The following is a 20,790-nucleotide window of genomic DNA, read 5'->3' as shown; positions in this document are numbered from 1 at the left end:
GTTTACAATCTAACAAGGATACCGAGGTATCGATGGCTATCTAGAGTTTGTTAAGTAATGAGTTAATAAACTAACAAGGATACCAAGGTATTGATGTCTTTCTAGAGTTTGTTAAGTAAGGAGTTACAGACTTACAAGGATACCGAGGTATTGATGTCTATCTAGAGTTTGTTTAGTCAGGTTTAAAAAGTAACAAGGATACCGCTGTATTGATGTCTACCTAGAGTTTGTTAAGTAAGGTTTGAAAAGTAACAAGGATATGGAGGTATTGATGTCTATCTAAAGTTTGTTAAGTAAGGAGTTAATAAACTAACAAGGATAACAAGGTATTGATGTCTTTCTAGAGTTTGTTAAGTAAGGAGTTTACAAACTAACAAGGATAACGAGGTATTGATGACTGTCTAGAGTTTGTTAGGTAAGGAGTGTACATACAGTTTGTTAAGTAAGGAGTGTAAAAACTAACAAGGATACCGAGGTATTGATGACTGTCTAGAGTTTGTTAGGTAAAGAGTTTACAGACTCACAAGGATACAGAGGTATTGATGTCTATCTAACGTTTGTTAAGTAAGGAGTGTACAAACTAACAAGGATAACGAGGTATTGATGACTGTCTAGAGTTTGTTAGGTAAAGAGTTTACAGACTCACAAGGATACAGAGGTATTGATGTCTATCTAACGTTTGTTAAGTAAGGAGTGTACAAACTAACAAGGATACCGAGGTATTGATGCCTGTCTAGAGTTTGTTAGGTAAGGAGGGTACAAATTAACAAGGATATCGATATATTGATGTGTGTCTCAAGGTTGTTATGTAAGGAGTGTACAAACTAACAAGGATACCGAGGTATGGATTTCTATCTAGAGTTTGTTAAGTAAGGAGTGTCCAAACTAACAAGGATAACGAGGTATTGATGACTGTCTAGAGTTTGTTAGGTAAGGAGGGTACAAATTAACAAGGATATCGATATATTGATGTGTGTCTCAAGGTTGTTATGTAAGGAGTGTACAAACTAACAAGGATACCGAGGAATTGATGTCTTTCTAGAGTTTGTTAAGTAAGGAGTTTACAGATTAACAAGGATACCGAGGTGTTGATGTCTATCTAGAGTTTGTTAGGTAAGGAGTTTACAGACTAACAAGAATACATAGGTATTGATGTCTATCTAGAGTTTGTTAAGTAAGGTGTTTACAAACTAATAAGGATACCGAGACATTGATTTCTGTCTAGAGTTTGTTAAGTAAGGAGTGTGCAAACTAACAATGATACCGAGGTATGGATGTTTATCTAGAGTTTGTTAAGTAAGGAGTTTACAAATTGCTTATTGAGCCAACTAGACACGATGTGTGCCATGCTCTGGTCCCAAATGACCCTTGATGGACGACGTGACGTCACCATTTAGACACGGCCATAGTTCTTGTTATGGTATTGGTAAAATTAATAACAGCGTAACTACACAATCGGCGATGTGATTGGTAAAGGCGACAGGGAAAGATTAAGACTGTAAAAAACGAGCAGTGTTTCATTACTTATAGTGACGATGCATGTCAATGCGATATCTGAGTTGGCAGACCATTATTGGACGAATTAGCTTGTCATACGAAGATGTTGATAGAAAACAAGACCAATTCGAGGCCAGGAATCTTGCAATTCTTGAACGACACATTGCTTTAAAATGACGATTCAACTAACGTCACGTCTGCCATATTCATATAGAGGAAACATGAAGCTCTTTTCCTTTTATGTTTATTCAATGTGATATATAGAAATATCTGTTATAAAGACTAAACTAAACCGAGCACACGTCAACATGTGCATGCTAGGAAACCATGTCTTGCTTAATGACGTAGCCTAAACCTGTATTTACTATACTAATTAATATATATTGGTATAAAAGTGGTTTGAAATTAGCGTCAAAACACAAGTACAAAAGGAGTGAAAGCCGGTACGCAAAGTCAACAGATGGAACAGACGAAACAACAAACCATAAAGAAATTCACCATTGAATACAAAAATATAATTAAAAAAAAATAAAAAAGATAAATAAATAAATAAAAAGGACAGAAGTATAACCATTTCCTGCAGAAAGTTAGAAGACATTAGCTATAACAAACTTACGGTACGTAAGGTCAATGTAATCCTTGCTGACATATATTCCTATTCCCGTCATGCGTTAAGATATGCATAACTTCGACAGTTATCGAAAATAATGCAACTTTCAAGACGCTTTACACGTTCACTACAAGGACATCAGTGAGCGCCATACGACTGACACTAGTCGATCGCAACGTGTATCGAACCATTAAAATATATACCAGTGTTTTATAACAGTCCGCACTGGCCAGTAGATGTATTCTACAGATAACAACCTGTGGTGACGAGAAGGAAGATTTGATCATTGTACCACAGCATGGTGCCGCGGAACACTGATGAATCCGTGAATGGTAGGCAGGTGTTGGTGCTGAATATCATTTGCATATTTTAATAATGATGGTGATATGATCTTGTTTAATCCATAATGTATTTTTCTCTCTGAAATTGGATCTGTTTACTGAAAGACGCATGAATATGACCCTGCAGGTCGGCGATTATGAAAAAATATACTGTCTTTCATTAATTGCGTGGTTTTCACGGCGACTATTGTGAAAAACCTTTTGCCTTGAAGTCAGATCTGGAATAAATTCTGAGGCTAGGCTCATGTTACTTCACATACTTCAGCGCTTTTACGAAGAAAACATGTTGTACAACATTTTGTGACCTTGACCTTTGATCATGACCCCTGTGACGTTCAGATCACATTTATGTTTATGTCAGTCTTAGAGAAAGTACTGCAGATAATATTACCTTACTTCACATTTTATGTATCTCTATAAGTACAGATTGGTGCATGGCTTTTTCGTATCTTTGATTCTGCGACCTCGATTAAATTTGCGTTTAGGTCAGTATTAGACTAACTCCTGCAGCTCGGGCCACACAGCTTAGTGCAAACTAGTCATTTTTCTAGTTCTACAGAAAAGTTCCAGAAACCACATGGTTCACGCACTTTCAGCTGTGAAGTGAGGTGGACGGATCAGTAAATCAAGGCTGTATATCACAAATATGTTCACAGCTCTTCATAAACATACCGCGGCTTGACTGAAAGATTGGTAGCATGTTTGAAAGGTTCCAAGACATGTATGTATTAACAACACTCGTGTTCAAATTACTTAATTAACAACAACTTCAATCAAATATTTATTAATGAAAACGAACTTGTAGGTGTTGTAAACTTTCATTCAAATTAATTCGACAATGATATTAAATATTAGATGTTAGATAAAACTGATTTTAAAAAAAATATGAGATCTCGTATATTGTATATGAAAAATTGCATAAAGTTTATAAATCGTCTCGTTATTATTTTTATAAATCTTAAATAGTATGTACGGTTTCTTACATAGTTTATTAATTATTTACTATCTATTATATGTTTATTTTCATAAAAAGACATAGGATCCATTAAAATAGGATATAAAAGAAATGTATATAATTAATAAGATGTCTTACATAGGATACGGGATATCTTTTATCAGATACCTTATATGACTTTATGAAATACAGATTAAGGTGATGTATACAGATATCTGATCCCTGATAAAATTGGACTAGTTCTCAATCATTCCCAATCGTACCCGGAGTACAGATACCTTTCCTTTTCTGATGTCGTGTATGCAGTGTTTTTTGTGGTTACTGGAATGGGGTTTTGATATTCTTGAACCTGTACTTAATGTTAGTCATCCTGGATGCACATTGTGTATATTTTCAAATATTGGAGATAATTCGAAAGAAAAAGGTCAACATATAAAAGACATATTTGTGTTTTGTCCATTACGTAAACGTCGCTCGTATGTTTCTGATATTATCTGATATTTCATGTTATAAAACACAAGCCATGAAATATATGTTTGAGGTATTGTTTTGTGCTGTTTAATTTCTTATGAATTCAAAAAAGTAAGTGCTATATTTCTGGTTTATTTAATTCTTTTCACGATATTGGTAATGGGTTTTTTCTGGGGTTTTTTTAAATGGTTCAGATATCTTAAAATATTATTTCACTTCGAAACTATTTCCAATGTTAAATTCGGTAACCAAGGTATTACCTTACTTTGTATTTGCAGTAATTATTTTAAGTTGTCTTGCTGTAGACACCCTCTGGTCCCGAAATCTAATTAGCTTACTTAACTGCTCGATAGTCTAAGCGTAATTACCAAAGCCATTGTCAACATATACACCTGTGTTTACTTTATATAGAACACGTGTGAACGAGTCGTTAGCCAACCAATATTTTTGGGTGTTAAACGTTTAATGAGAGCTAGCTCAATATGAACAGTTAATTGCAAGATTTCTTTTTTTTTACACAAACTAAACGCTGAAAAAAGCATATGTGGCAAGGTCGGGTGGTGCAATAATGAACTTGCGGCCGGTGCTCGAATCCCTGATCGGACGTGAAAGGGTATGGGGTCATCTGCCCGACAAGGTGGTGTTTTTCTCCGGGTACTCCGGTTTCCTCCCACGCGAAGACCCTCGGGAATTAACATCTCGGGCAACAAGAATGATTAGTATAAGCCGAAATCACTTGTTTCATAATTGTTGTAAAATAATATCTATATTAATATTTAGGTATATTTTTTGTGGATGAATACACCTGCAAGAGAAACACAGAGACGCTATATACGACATCAGATGAATTAACTGTATGCGATGAATGAGTTCACGTGTGTAAATAATAAATAAAGATAAAATCATTCAAGCTTTATAGCAATTATTTTTTAAATGATACAGGAAATGTATGCGTTACGTTTCCAATAGACACTTATCTATGTTACTGAAATAATTATATATAAATATATTTTTCGCAATTGGGAAAACTTATTTTGTTGATGATTTTTAACTCTGTGTATTTTCATCATTAAATGTCATGTTTAATATTTCACTGTTTAAACCGTTATAATTTAATGCATAAGCAATTGTTCAACACACGGTACTTTCCATCAAATTCAACTTTTTTTACTCAGCGTCAAAATGACGACAATAATGTTTGGGAACTGTTTTTATATTTTTTTATCGACGGAACTAAGCAGATTATTAGATTAATAGATTCATGAAAACAACACCAGTAAACCACTTCTAACAATGGCTTTTTTTAATGTTAATTTTAGTGACGCGGCTTTAAATCTTTATTCCGGAACATCTACATTGTAGAAGAAATGTATTTGAGATAGATAAAGGGACGATATGGCAGGGCGCCATCCTCAAAGTTGCTTGCGGTAGTCTTACTTGTAAAGTTGTTAATAATGTCTACGGGATTGGCTGTGTGGAGTTTCCTTTAGTGCATATTTCTGGGTTCTTCCTCTTGTTGGTTTTGTATAGCAGAGAAGTAACCGTTTTTGCACTCGACATATATGTGGTATGTATCGTCATATAGGGAAACATATTGACGTTAATCATTTAAAATGTATGATTTTATCTAAATTGGACATTCTGTGATTTAACTCAAATATACCTTCGAATATATATATTTTTATATATACTTGCTTAAACAACCAAACGTCACATACACTATAAATGAATCAAACGAAAACTGATTTAAGTTGTACATTCTCATATTTTGAAATTAAAAAAAAAAATACCTTACCATGTTCTTCCAAACATCGCTGCTTGGTAACATTACTGACCACAAGTACGACAAAACTTGTATGAGCTTAGGTTTGAACGGCTTGAACGGATTTGTTTTATATATTTGTCCCAGTTGACGATTCCCCAAACACCATGGATTGCACTTGCAATGGAATGAGATAATTCAGAAATACGATATGAATCTTAACTGACCAGGTATTTCTAAGATGTATTAGACTGACAACGAACACTTAACATGTATATATTATATTGTTTTATCTCCAAACTCCAGCGGCAAATGATATGCTCGCGAGACACATTTATACAGGTATGTATGTCTAAATGATTGTATTATCTGTATATATCCCAAAGAGAAAATGAATGGATAGGTTAATTTCATTTATCGCTGAAATATGTGAATCAGTCAGCGTTCAGAGTACGATAAAACAGTGCCGATAGACTCATTAAACCATTTACATTATACAGGGCACATGTTTAGCATTTCCTTGACCTCTACAAGGCAAACATGAATGTGAGGAAACGATACACATTGCTACCTGGGATATTATTTCGATAGTGGCACAACATATTCAATGATGTCTTTATACTTGACCATTCACAAATTGATCTGAAGAGCCTGTGGCTAAATTTGTCAAAATATGCCAGAAAATTCAGGTCAACAATATAAAAATGCATTTGATGTAAATGTAAAAGTATCAGGTAAAATATATTTGATAACTTGATGATGTTGGACGCAATAACGTTATATACAAAGATTCATCGAGGAGCATGTAATTAATCATGCGTTTGTTTACAGAATTTATCGTATTAATAACATAGAGGCAGTGGTGGTTTTTGATCTCACGTCTCCTATGTAAGACATGATTAGAGGCACGTCAATCATTCGCGTCAATCATCCGCGTCCACGAGGTCATTACCCACAGCAATTGAATTCAGTAGCATTGGGCATATATTCCAAATTTTGGTAATTGTCTAACTCAATCCTTTGGTGAACGGATGGGTGATATAAGATTTCAACAGAACAAGGAAATTATCCATTAGCCCTGGTCTTGCTTTTTATAAACGAGTGTACAATTCATGTACATCTAAGTATTTATAATGTAACAAAGAAATAGTAGCATGAAGGTTAACTCGGCAAATACAACTACAAGATATCTAAATACTACGAGTTCTTTGAGGCGAAATATGGTAAGTCTTTTCAAATATACCTGACAAAAAATTCCTGTCTCTCTTTTATGCAATTATTTGTTCTGTTTATTTATGTGAACGCTTGCAGATATCATAAAATGTTACTTAATTGTTCCTATGAATTGAAGAAAGAATCTGTTATCTTAATTACCTATACCTTATAATACAACATGCATAGAGTAAGCACACATCTGATCAAGGCATATGGGTATGATACAACACGTTTATAGCAAATACGCACAATATTTGTAGGACTGCATTATCACAGATAGAAATATTTCAAAACATCTATTCCTCTTTGCGTATTGCAGAGTTATCTTTTCTTGTGAGCAGATATTAATTGTTACGTAATTTGTTTGTGAGAGTAACGTCATAAAAGTTTGAGAAAACGACGTAATTTTCTCACACAAACCAATTACGTAACAATCAATATCTGCTCAGAAGAGAAGATAACTCGGAATACAGTAGGGACACACACATTTGTGGGACTATTGTGAATTATCTTAACAAGACATATTAATATAATACAACATATATGTATTGCACGAGGATCTTCAGGACTTCTGTTCCTCATTCGGAGGAGCGTTGTTACACGTCACAGTTGATCAATTTGAATTGTTCGAACGGCCATATGACATGGTATATTTTGTAACATAAGCCCTTTAATATTCTTCAGAAAGTTAATGTTTTAAACTGGCGCCAGCTCTTAACAAATTAATATCATAATTGCTCTTAGGAAATTGGTTTAATTTTGATAGTCAGGATAAGATAACATAATTAGGAGTGCCTGGGATACTTTTTTTGTTCATTCTATCCACACTTTAACACCCTAAATCTATTTTATCTTGTACAAAAAAAGGTTTTGACAGGTATTGAATGTCAATGCATGAATATGCGCGGTAACAGATGCATAAATCGGATATCAATTCTTTAATCTGGATGTTCAACCTACATTGTTACATATTAATAAATGAAAGTTCGCTTTTATATTTAAAAAAAAAATGGTATTTTTTATTGAAAAAAAATGATAGTGAGATGAATTGCAGGAAGTAATACTGTCCATTATTTGTCCACTTTGCAAAATGTAAGACAGTCACTGATTGGTCCTCATTGCAATAAGTAATACTACGACTAGTTTCTTGTCGTTGCAATAAATAATACTGCGACTAATTTGTCATCATTGCAATAAGTAATACCGTCACTAATTTGTCATCATCGTAATACCGCCACATACATGTACTTGTTCTAATTGTAATACGTAATACCGCCACACACTTGTCCTAATTGTAATGAGTAATACCGCTACATACTTCTCCTCATTGCAATAAGTAATACCGCCACATAATTGTCCTCATTGCAATAAGTAATACCTCCACATACTTGGTCTCATTGCCATAAGTAATACCGTCGCATACTAAGTGTTGTCCTCATTGCAATAAATAATGCTGTCAATTATTTGATCCCAATTAAATAAGTAATTCTTAAAGTATTTGTTATCATTGCAGTAAGTAATACTGTCCCTTAATCGTCCCCATTTCAATAAGTAATTCCTTCACTTGCTTTTCCAATTAGCAATACCATCACATTTTCACTGTGGTAACTTTTCTTCGTGTTGTATTAGACCATATAGAAATCAACCAACATTAAAATAAAGCCCTGTACTCACGTTTTTCTACCGTTTCACAAACCATCGTCAGTAACGTGTAGGATGTAATCAACAGCATACATTGCCCAGTCTTACTGTCTTGATATGTTCTGGCTCACCGTGCATGAATATGATAGTTTTAATCTTTAAACCTTATGGAATGTTTGATTGTTTGCTTCATTATGAATGTTTTTGGGTAAATTCTACGCGCATAGATGCATAAAGTGTTCGATTGGAGCCCTCGAATGCCGCCTTACAACATGATCTTGTACAGTTTACTAATTGGTCACCTATTCAATATGAAAGCTCATATTTCGTCTCAAATTTAGTAATTAATGACGATCAAGTTGAGGACAATGCTGTTGCCGGTGAGAGTCATCAAGATATCAATACTAAAACAGAATTTATCTTTTTTGTAGTCGTCTCAGTTGACAGCACGTTAGTTTTACCTAGCTTCCATAACGATGACAGATGTCGCAGTGGCTTGTATTAATCGAAATTCATTTGTAAAATAGTACACTAATAGTATTTAGGCTTGGAAATATAAAAGTTACACTGGAGAAAAAGACGTTTTGTTTAGTTATTTGTCTTATCTGAGATCATTATGTTTGAGTTAGGAGCTGTCAGTCGAAAATGTAACAGATCTTCGGAACTATAATCCTTCCTGTGTGTATGCTCAAATGAATGGAATGTGTATTTTGGATTGAATTTTTTCCTGAGATAATTTACTGATATTCTCCATATGTATATCAACGCATTAGTGATAAGGGTGGAATCGATACAACTGTGACTGCTAAAAATAACAAAACGATGATAGCTTACTGAATTGACGAGAAAATGTCATCACGCTAAGAAGAAAGATATATGTTCATAGAATACAGCGTCAGAACAACTCCTGGAAATAGCAGGATTACGATCGTATACTATTAATAAAATGTCTACAAAACGCTTTAACGGAAACAAATGATTCTTAGACCGTTTAAATCCACTGAATATTTTTTTCTTCGTTAATAAGATTCCTTGTATTAAATCAAATTGACGGCGTCGATATGAATATACCATTGTTGCTGACTTTGATGTGACATAGTGTAAATAAACACAAGCCAGTCAACATTCGGTCGGTGTATATTTGGTGTTAGTTATTGATTAATTGTGAGCTACACGTTAAAGTGGGAACTGCGGGAGTTGAAGGAAAAAGACAAGACAGCTAAGAACATGCTGTGATGTAACGCATTTAATTCAAAATTGAACGAAAACATTCTGACTGGAAATGTTCGTGAAAATTAATTATTCAACAGAACCCCATTTACATGTGTTTCAGTGTCGAAAGCCTTTTAACACAGACATTACCATAAGACATTGGAGAGCACAAAAAATCCGAAACATACGCAATGTGTATCAGAGCCATGCATGTTGTTTTGAACGTTTTAACGTATGTCTCCGTACCACAGGTACCTATTAACCACAGGTACCCATAACCATAAAATGATTACTTCCTAAATATTATCAAGGTTACTAGTATTATCAAAGTTGATGTTATAACCTAACGCACAAAACGACTTTTGTTAAGTTGTGTGAAAATTGATGGACATTTATTTCAACTTAACAGGTAATCTACAATTTAAACTTGAATATTGAATAAAACATCACAAATTATTTGATATGGGTACACCAAACACACAAAAAATGGGAAAAAAAACATTGTCGTTGCTTGTGAATTGTATGTTCTCATGTGACTTAAACCATATTCTAGCACCAATCGTAATACGATAAGCTCCTTTCTGCACGAAACTATCTTCCTAGATGACACTCTAGTGCTAGAGTAATGCCGGGTTGTATGCTTTAGACGCAGACCAAAGTTAAAGCTATAATCTTGAGAAGATAACAATATCCTTATGTGCAGACAGACACTTTCCGTTGTCCAGTCTAACAAACATTTAACAAATCATACAAAATGTCAACTCAAACCAGAATCTAAAACCAAAAAACGCCCTAAATAAAAGAAATCTTCGCGATCTTAACCACCAGTTCTATAAGGGAACCTTGTCGTCTAGATAATATAGGGGGTTTTGCTTAATGCCATCAATCGGCATGGAACGCTAGGAGAAAACTATAATAGAACGTGTTGGAGTGTATCGGCCGATAGTGGCTAGACTGGGAGGGCAGAGGACACACACACAGGGGACCTATTGACTTATAACATATCCTGTTCTACTGGCAGTAAAACAGCACAACAGCAATGTTTCACTTACTGTAAAAAACGACAGCAAAGTTGTCTCAAAAAGGTAGGGCACCATGAAACACATTATGTGAATATGATTATTCGCGTTTGGAAGAATGTAAAACATATTTATAAGAAAATACCTCTTCCCTAACTAATGTGTTTTGGTTTTACAAGACTTTTCTAGAATCTATCGTTTTCAAGGACTAATTAGATTTCAATGATTATACAAATAAGATAAATTTTGTGGTCGGGAAAAGTTCGCGTGTCAAATGTCTTGTATAATGTACCTTTATTTGTGCTGCCATTTCAAGAAGCCACTAGTTTCGCATTCCTACTTTGCATTACTAATTTTATTTTAAATGCTGCCTTGAATGCAAAACATATTTACAGTTTCTAAAACTTTTCGTTGACCGCAAGTCGAAAGAACACACAATAGAACGCTCTGGCATACAGTAGACAGGTATTTTATAAGTCGATACAACATATGACGAATTGCTATGCTAGAGGAAACATGTATACCGCGTAATTTTCGTGTATATACAATGGTACTTATATGGTATGCCGTAGATGGATATGCCTCTCTTTATTAGAGAAAACATATAATGGTACATTAATCTATGCATGAAAGACATAGACCTCGGATGTAGAGAGAGGATACAATGCTACAATGTTATACAGGAGTTATATATTCCCCTTAATCGAGAGAATATACAGACATACTTTGCTGAGGGGGGTATACAATGATAGGCCATTCAGAAGAGAAATACACATCTTAAGTCCAGAGAGTATATAATTGTATGCTTAACAAAGTTAGATTCCATCGATTACTTCAAGGCGTTAGCAAATAGAGACCAGTGTACTTTATCTGATTCTTGGCTGTATTGATTGAATTGTTAAAAGTAATGGCCACGCAGCATGGTACTGTGAAGTCGGCACTATTCCCAGTAGGGACCTCACAAACGCTGGGTCATACTCAAGTCGTTACTTTAGTCTATGTAGGGCAGCATCACATTTGTACGCATATTACACTAATATTGATATAATCATCGTCATGTGTCACTGTTTCTAGCTAAATAAACCCCATCTGAAACATTGTTTATACTTGTATCAAGGTTAAACCTCTTTTACGCAATGTCCAAACGTGTTGCCACATTTCAAGACCGAGCCATCCATTTGTCAAGTTTTGATAAAGTATAAGCTTTCAATGTGTATTTTTGAAAGGTCGATTTGGAAAATGTAACGTCATTTAATATATATAGAGAGAAGATCTAACACTCGTGTTCATGTTGAAACACGCCTACATCTACGTCTCCTCTATAAAGCGATGACTGACGAAAGGACGTATCACATGCATTATGTTTGGAGCTCGTTGAGCCACAACAAATAATTCCTTCCAGAAACTCCTCCCCGAGAACCTTTTACATGAATAAACCATCATCTAGGTTTCTTTTCATCAAGCAATGTTATAATTATTGTCATAACAACATTGATAATGATTTTTATACTAAAACCATTCAATAGGCCTAGCGTTGACAAAAATAGTAGTGACGTCGCATAGATTGACACAACGGCGCGTGCACTGTCACGGTAAAGGTTATCACAATACACATCGAAAACGGCACTTTTTAAAAGTTTACTGGGACTGAGAGTCACTGTCACTTTTAATAACACGGAAGCATTTCTTGGGAGGGGGTCCTTGGTTAATGTGAACATCGATGTCTCCGCCTGTAACAGAGCCAAACAATATACTGTGGAATCTGCCATGAATCCGGAACACTGATGAAGTTGACCGATTCACGTGGTCGCCATTGATTGTGAGTGTGTCAGAGAAATTGAAGTGGAATTCGAATGTTTTAGGGAGATCGCCTTATGTTGATCTGCGTTGAGGTGAGAATGGTTGTTTATGGATGAAATATTTCAAAATGACTCTGCCTCCGTCATCAATGCAAACAGAATCTGCAGTAGCTAGCTAGGACAGCCTTTTTGTATACAGAAGTTGAAATGCGTAGGAATATGATCTGATTTCCACGGTGACTCATTTGCATGTTTATTGTACGTGGGCTATATTGTGTTTATTGAACGGCAACTTTGTACAAAAATATCCTGTCTTATATAATAAATATATATATATAAATGTTTTTTTGTAAATGACGTAACGACAGATGAGAAAAACACTGACATTTCCGCTGGCAAATCCATGTAAAACCTTTTGTAATTTTTAAACGTGAACTTCTAATGATCCCGTCAATAATCTGTACAAGTTTTATTGAATTTAAAGAGTTACCTACATAACTAGTTATCATAGCGAGTTCGTCATGAAATAATGTTAGGAAAAAGCTATTTAAAATGTGTCGATCTACTAGATATTGACGTTTTCATGATCAATTTATCAATGTCTGTCCATCCACATCTCAATAGAAATCAATACAAAAACAACATGTTAAGTATTGAATGTTTATCATAGCTGTAAATATGCTGGCAAAGAACCATCATAAATCAGCTTTTACACCTTAATATTCGATTCACATATAACGATCAGGTCAAATACAATCCAGGATTGAACCCCGGCCGTATTGGTAAAAAAGCTAGGACACTGTTCACTGCAGCAACCAACCAACCAGCCAACCGGAAGTTTTGATGAGCATTTATGTACCTTCAAGCGGCGTATTTATATCGACAGTTATCTTCAATTACGAATGACACAACACCCTCGCATAGCGTCCAAATAATTCGTACAAAATACGAACTTTATTATCTTCTGTGTATGGTCTCGGTGGCTTGTTTACGGAAAACAGGTGTAGAGTTGTCGTCCTTGGAGCTTTCCATGTGTTAACTGTTCCATCCTTCCCATCAGGCCACACGCAATCCCTAATTATGGGTGTTGGCGAAATAACCAAAGGGAAAACTCCTTCAGGATTTCTATATTGTTAACAAATTACTGAAAGATGAAAATTTAATTCAAGATATTGCTGATACCTTGATATAAATGGTAAATTCTGCATATTTTAATTGGCAGTAAGCTTTTTGATGTGTGGTATAAATGTTCAACCGGAAGCTGCATATTGAATTTGTAAATGTACCAGTTATTTATCAATTTTGCCTAGTGTGTTTCCTGTACGTTGATAAATATCATGCTGTAACTTGAGTCATCATCTCAGCCGCTGTGATCTAAATTTTGATTTTTTGATTTGATAAAATCCAATATTTAGATCACACTAACTGCAATGGTGGAAGTAGAACTAACAAATATGTATACCTCAAGGAATAGCGTGCGCCAATATAGAATTGCTACTGCATTCGGAACACATCGCTTCGTGTCATCTTCAATAATGCAGTTAATTTTTCTTGTCATACATTCGTAATTGTGAATTTTGATGATTTTGTTGGGTTTTCGCGAAACAAAACATAAAACACTGACGTCGCCAAGTTATCCGGTGTAAGTACCCGATAAGAGCTTTATCTAGTAAATGACATTGTGTCATATGGTCTAACAGGTCAAAAAAGGAAAATCAGAGCTGTACGTCAATCTCTTCTCCTAAACTGAAAAAAAGTTTATCCTGTTTCTGACACAGCTTATGTGTTGTGATACTCTATAAAAGCCAGCTATATGAATGATTTTCTAATAGACTTGACAATACGCTTAATGGTGTCTTAGGTTTCGGTCTAAGGTCGAGTGACTTTGATAGCCGGTCGTTGGTGGCTTTTTATGTACGCTTTGTGAGGCGAGAGCGTGCCTCCGCGGTCCGGTACAGACGTATTCACTCCATCCACCGGCCTATTTACCCTACACTTAGTACAGCAATCTCTCTTTACTTGTTTTCAATAACACAATTGAATCACAAACGTTTGTCTTTTCGAGATAAAAACCATGATACAGGATGTGGTGAATTGGATCAATAGATTTCGCTTTGTAACAGACTAGGAAAAGCGCAGTGTTCGGACGGTGCAAGCCAGCCCTGACGGTATGAGGTAATGTAACGGTAACTCACAATGACCACTCTCTGCACTGCCTCGATATTACTCACGTGTATAAATTGTACAAATCAAGACAGTAATTGAACCGATGACAAATGACGAAGATTGTCCAAAGGTAGTGTATCGGTTACCGTGTTTTCTATGTCTGTTCTCATAGGAATCAACAAGTGTTATCTCGTGCGATACACGCTGGGTCATAAGTAAGGCCAGTACACTTATGTCGACTTCTGGTTTTTTCCTTAATGCATAACCTTTGTTTTATTTAAATCAATGAAAAAATCGCAGTATTTTCTAAAGAATCCAAACAATGGAACATTTCTTATCTCTGCATGAACAGTGAGAAGAACAATGTCAATTTAAAATGCACTTTATAACCATTGTGTAGATAATTGCCATATCGACGCAAACACCAATTACAGCCGCCCCTTGTCCTGAGAGAATGCGTCCAATATTAGTTGTTGTTTTTTTATCAATGTCGCTTATTGATATATTTCTGAATGTATATACAAGTTCAACACTGATACATGAAAAAGAAATTATAGATATTGGAAATGTCACTGTATGCGCGAAAATGTCTTAACATCAAAAATGTGCATTCCACCTATATTTGTCTATAAATGACGTTTCTCTAAACAAATTAATAAGGGACAAAGAAAAACATTTAAATGTCAACGTGAAATGCCAAGTATGATCCAAAATGGGAAAAAAGTGAACCGAGATGACGTAAAAACAAAAGGAAATATGGTACTAACCTCAACATAAACAGAAAGCGAAATCATGTGCCCTGCAAAGGTAAGCCTTGTGCATTTTTTCCTACATGTGACTTTCGGTATGACGATACCGTCAATTTATGGTAAATATATAGATCAACAACAGCGCACAAGAAATAAGTCTTCCACATAAAACGAAGGCAGGTCATAATGACGACTGAAAAAACGAAATCAGTCTAGTTTGAATAATCTCCGGTAAAAAGAAGCCTGGTGAAGTAGTTTATTAGTCAACTAGACGAATCTATAAAGGAAATCGTGATGCATAGCGTCGGCTTTGGAGTATGTAATCAATTGTTAGGAAGTACCAGCATGTAACAATTAACGAACATTACCTGAGAAAGACCGGAGTGGCTTGTAAAGCACTTATCACGGTACAAAACATTACACTTAAGCTGAGGAAGTAATCGTTCATAGCAATTCCATAGTAAAGGTCAAACGATCAGCAGGTCAACCCTGGCATACCCTATCAAAATATTTATATATGTATATATATATCTGCTTGGAAGCAGTATATGTATCTACAAATTTATGAAAAAATGGCTGGGGGAGATAAAATGTTTGGGGAAAAAAAGAAAAAAAAAACAGGACAAAACGAGTATACTTTGCAACATAGAAAAGGAAATACATATTTACATTGCAAAACAAACTCTTGTTGGATATCAAATGAACCGTTGTTTAAATTTTAACTAAATAGTGTGATAGACCTTCTAGTATACGGTAAAAAACGAAAGCTTGACGAAAACAAAATACTTATTGTGATAGACCTACCTACATATAACAGAGCAGTACACGGAAACAAGGAAACAACCCACAAACGTGCAACCATAGCTAATGTTTTCTTTAGAATTACTGTTTGATGATCATCGAGCTGTCAAACTTTCTATCCTTTTTCACTATAACGAGCATGTTTCATATGTCCTCAGGGGTTTGTTTGAAATATATTTACTGCACCCCGTATTCTAGCCGTCAATATCCTTATCCGGTCTTTGCATTCAAAACCCTCACATGTTTTAATAAACTCACAAATTGCAAAAACAGGACCACAAACATGTTGCTGACCTTATAAAAGGTAATAAAATCACTCGAGGAGGTCCTTGATATAAGGTTTGACGAGTAAGACCTTGTAATACTTGATAACAGCTCTTTGTGTTATTTCACTTGTCAGCTTGAGTGTATCTCTCATCATGCTTTTGATTTCAAACTGAAGCTTGCGACATTGTTCTGTACATAACAAAGAATGGTTACCAATACAAGACTCGACAAATATGTCCTTTGCTTACTGTGAGATTGCTTACACTAGTAGGGTATTAGGAGACTTTTCATTTCATTTCTGGTATTCAGGGTCGCCAGACAGAGTCACATGAATATGAAGGAATAGCTTCTTATTGCCAATATGTCGATGCTTAGCGACCGTTAAAAACAATGTAACAGGCGTTTCTCACTAATAAGTGTCGTAACAGTTTTCTCTCCAGATATCGACGGACCCTTGTTGATTTCAAAATATATGAATTCTCTACCCATATTGCTTCTGTTCCCCACAAACATTGATGAAAAGTATAAACAATCAAATACAAAACAATACCAGAGATTTATTGAATGCAATTGATTTATTTCACGATGACGTGACATATTGTACAGTTAGGGATATGGAGGATTGCTTCCTCTGGGTTAACTAATAACCCAGACCATTCCGCAGAATAACTGAAATTCAACCCACATTTATTTTTCTCCGCTGTACCCAAGACTATACAACCTGGGCCTGTCTTATTAAATCTTCCAAAAATATCTCAGAAAGTAATTCCTTCTTCAAATTTTACCTATTTTTATGATAAAAATAATAAATCCTTTTGAAATTGATTTTGATTTTTAGAAATGTCATCCGTCTTGTAACGGTATAGTTTGCCTATATCTATTACCCACATTTACCGGTCTATATTGAAATAATTCATGTCTCGTGATGACTTTTGACAACTCAAAACCTCATATGGCAAAAGTTAAATTTTATTGGTAAAAAAATTTAGCATTATTTTTTTTCTGTTATTTCATCAGATCGTCCAATATATATTGTCAAACTGATCACAAGATATAATGTTTTTTTTGTCAAATATATTTTTGGTAGAATTTGTTTCCATCCATTGTAATGTTATATGTATACTTATCAACATTCAATCACGTCAACGTCTCAAGTAATCACTACATACACAAACAACAATTATATTTGACCGACACCAACACAGATATTGTATGACTATTTATTATATTTTAGTTTTGGTTGGTACTGCAAATGCCTGAACCTATTTCTCCTGCTTTCCAAGTGCTATTTTAGTTCATTGAAAGTTTTCGCTAAACCTGAACCCATAAAATGCATTGCTCTATTCCGTCGGAGCGGCCCTAAACCATCTGTGACGTGACGTTTTATGCTTCGTTGGTATAGAGATAAGCAGGATTGCTCACAGACCGCCAAATTGATGACTTTTTGTTGCACCTTCACCAGTCAATATCCAATTAGGGCTTCAAACCTAGTAAACAACGGTTTCCCTTTGTCGTGTGTACAACTACGCATGGAATAAACATGTGATAAACAAACATAATGAGCTGGAAGGTTATTTAATGGTTGTCTTCCACAGTATCTCCAACTGACTCTGGATGATAAGTGTTCGAGATGACTTTATTGGGGGGGGGGGGGAGAGATATTTTACATTTGGTATTTTGAAAATAATAAAACTTGCAAGTATCACACGTGTATAAGTGCTTCAATATATAATTTAACATTGTGAATGTACCATCCTCATTGTGTCTCTATAGTATATATAGTATCTTTGTGCTAAAACTCCCAATGGTAAAAAACCTTCCCTATCATGTTGTTTTATATACGCTTGCAAGCTTGCTATTGTACATTGCTGGCGTATAATATGCTAACTTGAACTTTCTCCTAACTCCTTACTCTATATTTACCCTGAGCACACCTCTGTTATAACTAACCCCCTCCCCTCACACTCATGTAACAAAGATGTTCCATTCCCTCTTCATTACAATTGATCTCTATCTTGTCAGACAATGCCAAGTATGTTTGCTAAAGGTTTCAAGGACCTCTAACGTTAAGTGGCAACCCGAGTAGGCCTGCTGCCTTACCTACACAGCACACAGGCTCAATACGTCCAATTACCAGATACATGCTCCCGGAGTGCGCAACAACAACGGTAATTACTTAAGTAAGGGTTCACAAATAAACATCATGAACGCTTTCTGATTGAGCACTGTACCGCTGTTATGTTACGTTTGTTTGGAGGGCGCACTATATTAACTTTATAAAACAAATTTAACGTTAAAGTATAACTTCTTTGATATATGTGTATTTGGTTTTGATGTCAAAATCATCTGTTTCTGTTCAGATGATGTGTTGAGTGTACCGACTAAAATATTATGTAACTGAACTTTTATCGGTACATATCGGTACATATCCCTAATATTTTACTTTATCACAGAAAAAAATCTTTTCATGAATGTTTCATATAAGACATGTATAAGAACAATGTCTGTGTGAAGAGGTCCTGTTTTATCTACCATAGGGAGACATTGAAAAGATAACAAATACCAATTTATAATGAGAGAAAACGTTACCAGAGATTGACGGTCGTCTCGGAGTGTAAGGTTCCGGAAATCGACAGTATATCATATCCTATGTTAAGCAAGGAATGTATTAACAAAAGACGGTCGGAGATAACAATATAGGGTATGTCGAGGACGTGTAATATGGGGAATGGGTACAACAAGTAACTCTCTACTTTCGTTTTCAATACACATAATAGTATGGTTTGGTTAATTATGATGTGTATGCACGGTAGGGTGTCATATATCTCCATGGTCTGGAACAGTCATAGAGACAAGTTCCCATAACGTTAAAATATTTCCTCCTCCAAGAACTCAAGTGTCTGGTTGATATTGACATATTTTCCGAATTATGAATTACTGATATTCAAAACTATTACAAACTGCAACGTAAAATTATATCTAATTCCCATGAGCGTTACATAATGTTTCCAGAATTTTAATTATCATAGTCCTTGGTCGTCTATTTCTCCTAAGATTCATTTGAATTGGTGTGAAAACCGTTCGTGTGGAGACTGCTAATTTTGCACACAGTCGATACCTTTTATGGATTTTGTACAAGACTTGTCTATGTTGTCGGGAAGGGGCCAGTATTTATAGACCCGCTCGTTGTATATGTCACAAGTTATTTGCAAAGCGCCACTCATGTCAGTTTCATATAAACTCAAACATTGTATTATTTAAAGCCCATCATACTACCGTGTCGTTTAATCTGCACGTGGTGAAATATTTCCCTTAATCTTGTTGAGAGTTTTGACAGAGAAGACAGATTAATCCATTCCGTTTTACAAAAACATGTTATTTGTGATGTCCGTTCCCTTGTGAGAACCAGGATTACACGTATGGTACAGTGTCAGTGTAAAGGTGTCAAGGATCTGTTGTAGCAATGTAGACAAGAACGATATTCCATAATGTTATAACTAAGACTAATAAAAGATAATTGGTTATCTAACAATTTGTATTGTTTCAACGATATGATGTTATACATTTGCACTTATATTAGTGTATGAGCTATTGTTATTTGTACTCCTTCCTTCATTCAAAGTAATACACCATATTATTTAAATTTTAAAGCCTTTCTTTTTCCGATATATTAACCAAAAGAGGGGATGAATCAGAGAAAGAAGGAAGCCTATTGGGAATATATGTTGATTATAAAATGCCTACATCGCTTCTCAATATCCGTATCCAAAACTATCTCGGGGAGTCAACACAGCCTTATTTACACATTGTGTGGTGAGAGGAAGGTCATGTTAAGGTCTTTCCGGTGAAGGAATGAAGGGGAATATGCTTTCTCCCATGGGAGTCGTCAATCTAATACGGATGTGTACGAAATTTATTGGTTTTTGTATATGCTTTGAAAGACTTGGAACCACATACAAGTAGGGAATCAAAAATCAATTGTTTTGTCGCTTAAAATATTAGACAAAGGAAGACCATGTGTTCCAGTCTCCGTATACAATGAAATATCCAATTCATTTCTATCACCATACCAGTCATGTGATAACAGCTATACTTACTGGATAACCTTACCTAGACTGGTGATCCGTAACCAGTTGACGGTAAGAAAAGAAAAGCAATACCGTAGTGTCGGCAGTCAAGACAAATTTGGATATCAAAATTGGTAAGAAGATTACACCAATAAAACAAATGCAAGATACAAAAACATGCGAAAACAGCATTAACCACAACTGCAAACCAGAGGCAA

The sequence above is a fragment of the Mizuhopecten yessoensis genome, unplaced genomic scaffold (assembly GCF_002113885.1).
Source record: "Mizuhopecten yessoensis strain PY_sf001 unplaced genomic scaffold, ASM211388v2 scaffold4775, whole genome shotgun sequence".
Lineage (NCBI taxonomy): Eukaryota > Metazoa > Mollusca > Bivalvia > Pectinida > Pectinidae > Mizuhopecten > Mizuhopecten yessoensis.
Note: the sequence above shows the minus strand (reverse complement) of the source record.